The sequence below is a fragment of the Rhincodon typus genome, chromosome 4 (assembly GCF_021869965.1).
Source record: "Rhincodon typus isolate 14 chromosome 4, sRhiTyp1.1, whole genome shotgun sequence".
NCBI lineage: Eukaryota > Metazoa > Chordata > Chondrichthyes > Orectolobiformes > Rhincodontidae > Rhincodon > Rhincodon typus.
The window spans coordinates 3,919,800-3,928,041 of record NC_063335.1 but is presented as its reverse complement, the minus strand read 5'-3'; the positions used below and the strand labels follow the sequence as shown (position 1 = coordinate 3,928,041).

At 41.3% G+C, this 8,242-nt stretch overlaps 1 protein-coding gene across 1 annotated transcript in view; it reads left to right on the top strand.

Moving 5' to 3' along the window:
- The window catches only part of ppp1r17 (protein phosphatase 1 regulatory subunit 17), a 33,676-nt gene that overhangs the window by 12,019 nt on the left and 13,415 nt on the right, over window positions 1-8,242 (top strand). The gene's annotated exons all lie outside the window — the stretch shown is intronic.

The window sequence follows — 8,242 nt, the reverse complement described above, 5'->3', positions numbered from 1 at the left end:
TGTTATCTTACAAAATGATTTGTTCAGTTCTGAAAAGATTGGGTTTACAATAAACAAGAAGAGAAATTGTGAATAATTGGTAAACTGGAGCATAAAGTAGGATTGATTTGAACGAAAACGAATGAGTTTAGATTGATGATCAGTTTAAAAAAATGACAGAAAGACTGTTAGAATATTACACAAGACACTTTTTAATTTTGGTAGTGGATGAGTAAATGATCCAAGATGATCCTTGTATACTTTACATAAAATTTGAGGCAATTTTTAATGCCTTAATATTGTCAGCATCAAAATCCCAGATACATTCCAGATTATTTCGGCGGCATGAAATGGAAACTATATGTCACCAAACTGCCCAATGATTTTGGCTAATCTTCAAATTTCCTTCAGTCATAAAATTTGGGCAATGGAGCACTAAGTCATCTGATGCACCTGCAGATTTCAAATTGCTAAACAGTGAAAGAAGGATGACAAAATGTTGAGAGGGATAGTAGGAACTGCAGATGCTGGAGAATCCGAGACAACAAGGTGCAGGGCTGGATGAACACAGCAGGCCAAGCAGCATCATAGGAGCAGAGAGGCTAAAATGTTGAAGTGTGCATTTTTCTAAACTCAATATTTTTACCAGTGAAGTCTGTCTAAACTGAATTTTGAGGAGAAAACGTGAGAAGAAAATAAGTTTTGCTTTGTAGCTTTAGTGCAATTTCAGAGCCTGACTTTACCTGACAGGTTCCAAGCACCCCCTGCTGTTTGAATGCAGACTTGGTTTGCTGATCACAATAGAGGAATTATCAGTGAGCAACGCATTCCTCTTCCATTCTAACCGGCACACATTTGTTTTCCTTTTTGTATTTGTTGATTTGCCCACAAGTAGCAAAGCGACTATTTTGGGTAGATTCATGAACCTGAATTTGTCTGATTCAGAGCACTTTGTGAGTTAAACTGACTCCTGATCTCCAGAACCTATTGGTGGAGTCTTGCTTTATCAAATCCCTAAATGGAGCTGGACTTATGGGGACATTTTTGCTCAGGGGCAGGCCAGGTTGTCTCAGGCAATTGCATTCTTGTATTCATGTTGAAATAAATCCACAAAGGCCAGTATCCTGTCACCAAGTCACCCTTTATTTACACCAACAACGTCCTTGACTCTGACACAGCCTCATCAGAGTCAAGGACCCTGAGTATTAAAATGTCTGACACTCCTGTTTATATCTGTTAGCCAGGGCTCCCTGATTAGACCATATTACCAGCCCCAATCAGAGAACTCATAATCTATGAGGTCCACTTGGCTCACTTCATTAGAATTACTACATCCCTCCCCCTCTGAGTTTGAGGACATAGGCCAGTCCTTTTACTTGGAGACCCTCCTGGGGCATTTTAGCACTGGATCAGGTTCCTCCAACTCTGCATCCGATATCAGCAGCATGTCACACATGGGAACTCACCTCTCACGCCAGGAAGGCCTCAGTAGAAATTCACTGTCTTCTTCCGCTGGCAAAAGCATTAATGCGGCTACTTCCGCTACGTCTATCTCGGATTCAGAAGTCTCATCAAAACTTGACAGAGAAGGTGAACCCACGAGTTCTGGCAGCTTTTCCGACTGTTACGAGGAGTAGGGAATGGTTTGCTCCCATACCGTTTGTGAGTTTGCGGCTTTCATATCATCCAAGCGCTTGCTAAGGTCCATCGCACCTACCGAAACTTTATAATTCACTGGACCTGACCTCATGTCAACCATGCCTCTTACCCACACAGGGCCATTTCCACTGAACATTTAGAATCCCTACTGTGTGGAAACAGGCCCTTCGGCCCAACAAGTCCATACTGACCCCAGACCCATCCCCCTATAACCCACCTGATCTACACATCCCTGAACACTCCAGGTAATTTAGCATGCCAATCCACCCTAACCTGCACAACTTTGGACTGTGGGAGGAAACCCATGCAGACATGGGGAGAATGTGCAAACTCTACACAGACAGTCAATTGTCTCTCTCGCTTGGAAGAGTCTTGGATACAGTAGTTGTGTTCCTGATGCTGTTTCACTCTCTGCCCTGCCAGGTTGAGGAAGATCAGATTTAACCTGGTGCGGAGCCTTCTCCCCATTAGCAACTCTGCTGGTACCATTCCTGCAGTTGCATGTGGGATGGTCCTATAATCAAATAAGAATCATGAGAGCTTGGTATCTAGTGAGGCTGTGGGCTGTTTCTCCAAGCTTGCCTTTAAAATTTGGACAGCTTTTTCTTCCCAGGTTATTGGATAATAGGTGGTATGGAGCTGTCCTTAAATGTCAAATCCCATTTAACTTTAGGAAATATCCAAATTCCCTGCCAGTAAACAATGGCCCGTTATCTGTGACCAACACCTCCAGGAGCCCATGTATTAAAAAAGATGCAAGTGGTTTTTCTATCGTCATCCCCTTGTTTGACAAATGGACTCTACACGTGCCCAATCACTTTAAGTGGCCATCTACGATGATTAAATGAGCATTGAGCAAATGAAAGGACTTGCTTAGCCATTGTGTAACCCAGTCCAAGGTTTACCTGGCCATTGCCACACATGTAGGGGGAGCTGCTGGTGGTAATGTTTGTCCTTGTTGGGACTCTGGGCATTGCCCCACCAACGCGGCTATGTCTGCAACCAAGCTTAGCCACCAGGCATAACCTCTTGCCAACACCTTCATCTTGGAGAGCACTGTGTGACCCAGGTGGATTTCAGCTCATATTTGGCAGCAACCTATGTTCAAAACAATCACTCTCGCTCCCCATAACCAAATACGCCATCCTCTACTGTAAGTTGGTCTCTCTGGGTCCAAAAAGGTTTCAATTCCAGTCGTAATTGTCCTTTGGTTTCTCCCATCAGCACCAGTTGTTTTAGATTTGACAGGACTGGATCTTTCTGCATACAAAGTCTGATTTTACATGACACCAGGTTATAGTCCAACACATTTATTTGAAATCATAAGCTTCAGAGCGCAGCCCCCTCGTCAGGTGCAGTGAGAGGAGAACCCGCAGACACTGAGATTATAGGCAGAGAGAGGGAGGTCAGAGAGATCAAAGGATCATACAACTGGTATGAATGAAGCGAACAAACCTGAAGTGGCTGACTGCCTCCTGTTGAATCCTGCGTATCTCTTCCTGGTACAGACATGTACAAGACATGGCGGCCCTAATCTTTACACGGCTTTCCATGCATATGGCAATTAATTCAATTTGACTCTTGGTGGCTTTCATATCCCCTTCAATACAGCCCTGCAAACTTGCAATCTACAGCCCTGCATAACAATTTCATCCCCATGTCTTTAAATTACAGATACAGAGGTCTGTTGATGTTCCTGCACATCTGAATGTGGAATAGCCAGTACCATCACCATTAGTGGTGATTTTTAGATGCCCCTCTCAGTGCTTCCCTTCAGTGCAAAGCCATTGACTGCGCATGTAATAGTATTTTTTAGGTTTTGTTTTTGTTGTCCTCATTATGTGTGTTTACACTGTACAGAAACACATGCAAACAGGCCTTGGGCTCTTACCATTTGCATTCCCTGAGATATGAGTTAGAGAAAGATAGTAATTGTAATCCTTTCCTTCAAATCATTCATTTCTACCTCTCCCTTTAGTGTATATGGATCCCCCCATAAGAATACATAGTCTTTGTTCCCTGTCAGACTTTCTTCAACATGCTGCTGTGCTTATCTTGCCTTTCATTGTGCTCCTTGATATTCCTGCTCTTCCCCTGATCCACTCCCATCCAGATCCTTATATTCAACCATTTTTTTTCGGTTCCACTGGTCATTCTGCCTCTACAGGTAGTTCTTCTATAACATAACAGTTGCGTTCTTGTGTGATCTCACACTACAGAAAATCGCTTTAGAAAATTGTGTTATAGGGAAATTACTTCAGAAAATTGTATTATAGGGAATTTGCTTTAGAAAATTATGATATAGGGAAATCACTTTAGAAAATTGGTTTACCTGTACAGCAGAGAGTTTGCGTTACTTGTGCAGCATCCACTATTCAACAATCACCTTACAGCCAATTCACGATAATGAAACACACTTTACAGCAGAAATACCTGTACAGCAGTTATTCTATTGTATTCCCCATCCTCAATATGAAACTTCACACTTCATTGCCCTCTTTACCCCTCGCACTGTAAATCTACCCTCTACATCCCAGCTTGCTCCTTTTATTTTCCAAATTCCTTCCAGTGACCCTGATAACCACATTCTTGTAATTCCATTCCTTTTCACCAAGCCCACCTTTCTGTTGGGCTTTCTTTTCTGTACAGCCTACTTTTCATTAGGCAGCCCATTTCATTTCATTTCTCCTTTGAGTTGAGCTCTGCTTGCTTGCCTTGAAGAGGTTTGCTGGCATGAGCCAAGTGTGGTTGCCTTGTTTGGGCAGGTTAATTACCTGATCAGTCTTCACCCCTTGCATTGTAAGCTTTTAACTACAACAGGCAAAACCACATATGACTAAGACTTATTATTTGTTTGACACAGAGATTCCACCCCTTTTACTGTGAACTTTTGTTCAAAGCAATAGATCAGTTATGAAACAGCTGAGTTTCTGAAGACATTTGTACTCACTGGTGCTTAGAAGAAGACATATTGCCCACAAGGTATATTCTCTGTACATACATATACATATATGTAATTGGGTTTGTGAACATGCATTTCCCATTTCTGCCGAATGAGACTGAATGTAGCTCCAGAAGGCTGGGGTGTGAATAAGCATTCATGACATGCTAATGTTTGCAGAAGAAGTTGCCAGCAAATTGATCTGTCTGGTATGTCCAGAGAATTTAATGGTAAATTTTTAACTCACCATCAGGAAACTGAAACATTGCCTCCCACCAAGTTCTCCTACCCGTCTTTCTAATATCTGTGGGCAGGTCTGGAAGATGCCTCTCATGACTGTGATTTCTTTCCTCTCTTTCAGTCAGTCAATCCATAAGTAGTATATTTCAAAATATTCCTTTTTAAAAAATATTCCTTTTAATCCATACTCTATGGTCTGAATTTGTTTCCAACAGGCAGTTTTATCTGCCGCAACATATTTTATGTTCTCTCCACAACATAAAACTGATTGTGGGTATTGAGCTATTGAAGATTCCATTGGATATTTGCTACAACTAAATATTATGTACAAACATTCCATTCTCCACGTACATTAGCTACTTGGGCTAATATTAAGCTTTAGGTTTCAACACAGGAGTACGCTACAAGTTACGCTTCAAGTGATCTTAGTGTGAGTTGGAGTATGTGATCTTTATAACCTCAGATCACATGCTATGGATACAGTACTAGTATCATTTCTTATAAAGGTATATAACATATTGACTGTATGACATAACACAATAGTCTACCGCCACTGTACTATTGAAATTAATAACATAATTATGTTAGTGGATGATCATTGATGATTTTTTTGTAAAACATGGGATTAAAGAATCTGGGATCACTTAAAGAAAGAAACCAAAACACAGAAGACTTGCAAGTTGGAGATGATTGTGACAAATTAGAAAAGAATGGCCAAAGAGGAAAATACTGTTCTTTTTTGATACCACAAAACTTAACAACTGACTTATTATTTTATATATGCTTAATATATAGGGCAGCACGGTGACTCAGTGGTTAGCACTGCTGCCTCACATCGCCAGGGACCTGGGTTTGATTCCAGCCTCAGGTGACTGTCTGTGTGGAGTGTGCACGTTCTCCCCGTGTCTGCGTGGGTTTCCTCCGGGTGCTCCGGTTTCCTCCCACAGTCCAAAGATGTGCAGGTTAGGTGGATTGGCCATGCTAAATTGCCCGTAGTGTTCAGGGATGTTTAGGTTAGATGGGTTATGCAGAATGAGTCTGGTTGGGATGCTCTGAGGGTCGGTGTGGACTTGTCAGTCCAAAGGGCCTGTTTCCACACTGTAGGGATTCTATGATTCTATCTATGATCTGCAGGCTTCCTAAAGTTTAAAAGCATAGCAAAATTGAGGGATAGATTAAAATTCATAAAAATACTACAACAATATTTATCCCTCATCACTGCTTCCTACTTACAAATTGGAAAGTGTTTGTTCACACTACTTTTGCTGAGAGCTGCCCTTCTATATGTTCGAGGTTTTCTGAATCACATCAAGAGGGGTAGCAGCTTGGCTCCCTTCGATTTGATGAGAAGAATGGTGACCCAGTGCAATTGATCAAAGACCTGAAGCTATATATCAGACAGGGGAGTAGTACATAGGGCAGCAGCAAAGAATTCAGCTCACAGGAAGCACATGTCTCCTGCAGGCAGTAGTGGAATTTCCTTGACCTATCATGTCAGGTAAAGCCTGTCAGAAGATGTCTGGTGGTCACTTGTGGTTATTAATTCGAGCATAACCCTCAACCTTTTTCCTTTTCAGGGTAGTGCCGGAAAGGGTTAATTAACATCATAAGATGAGCTTGGCCCATTGGGATATAAAGAATTGCTCCTGGGTTGAGCTAACCAGAGTTATGTGTGTGTCTAAACTAGTTCTCTATGTGTTCTTATCTAGTTCTCTTTGTGTCCTAACTGATGCTTCAATGATTGTTCTTAGCATTAACAGCATGTGGCCATCTACTTGCCTTTATGTTGAAACAATTGAGCTTCTATTATATGAGCTAAAGATGTTAATATGTATTATGTAACAATATTTTAAGTTTTTATCAAGACCGAGCCCATCCTCTGCCAAATTTATCATCTGGGCATCCCACTTTGTAGCTGTGGCTCACCTAATACCAATAAGAAGAATCAGCGACAGTGAATCTATCCGAGAATATATTGGCAGTGCTGGGAACCAACATCATCAGAAGAACCACCTTGTTTTTTCTCTTTCTCTCTCTAGTGTCCTCCACCCTCTTCTGCAATAGGAGAAAGAGAAGGCCTGTGACATGTGGATATAATGCATTTGATAAGGGTGACTATCAGAGAGTGGTTTGAAATTGCATAATAAAGAGGGTAGGTGGCAGGCTTAGAGATGGGAATGTGAGGAAATTTATAAAAAGGGATAGTTGGGTGCACTTGCAACGTAATGAGTCAGGAGTATTTCGAAAGAGTAGACGTAAGGAGGCTAAGTCTCATATCATTCTGACTTGGAACTATATTACAATTCATATTATTGCTGGATCAATATCCTGGAATTCCCTCCTCAACAGCACCACGTCTATATATACATTGCATTGAGGCAGTGATTCAAGGATATGATTTGCTGTCACCTTCTTAGGGCAATTTTAAAAGAATTGGCAATAAATGTTAGCTTCACCTACATTCCATGAATTCGTAAAGAATGGTGGTGCAAGGCAAACTGAAGAGTAATAATAATTATCAGGCTTACCTTAGCTATTCTTGTGAGGCCATAAAACAATTATCAGCGTTGCATCCACCTCATAGCACAGTGCTTCAGACAATGATGCCCTCTGTCACCTCCCCCCACTCATGTGGAGCTACCTGCTTAGAATTATTCCTTATGTTCCTTATCATAACAACCTCCTTTACCAAATCCTATTTCACAGTATCAGGAAAATGGCAGGGGACAGTTGGTGTAATGTGAATTAATGCTTTGCAACTTCCCTTGAATATTCACTGACATTTCCCTGCATTCAAAGTGCCTCCCCTTTGAGAGGTGTGGGCAATCTTTAAAATGGGGCCAGGAATGTTCAAGATTGACAAGCCAGAGCAGATTCACTGTTAATGATATTCATCAGGCAAGTGTTCTGTGTATGCCATCCATCTTGGTCAAGAAAATACACTTAGAGTGGGACTGTGTAAAACTCCCAAATAGCTAGTATGAACACAATGGGCTGAATGACCTCTATCTGCACTGGAACATACCATTATTTTTACTTCTACATCTTTGAATGCTTTCCTTTCACCTCTTGTTACAATTAGCTACTAACTCAGTTAACCCTGAGCATGTGTGCATGGGGCTTGCATACACACAAAGCCCCATTCATGTTGAAACAATTGTTTGATAAGAGCTTTTGAAATAGTTTTCCATGCTTCCTGTTAGTTCTGTCAGTGCAGTGTCTCTGAAACACAAAGAGGGAATGTGGCATTAATCATTTCCTGAGCCTGTTCACTGTTGGAAAGGTTATTTCTCTCTCTATTTGATTTTTACAATTGAAATGAGTGCTACTTGAACAAAGATCTCTATCTGCTGCTTTGCTCATAAAATAATTGGCTTCTGATGATTCTGACTCAGAAAGTTCATTCAAACGCATCTCTGCACA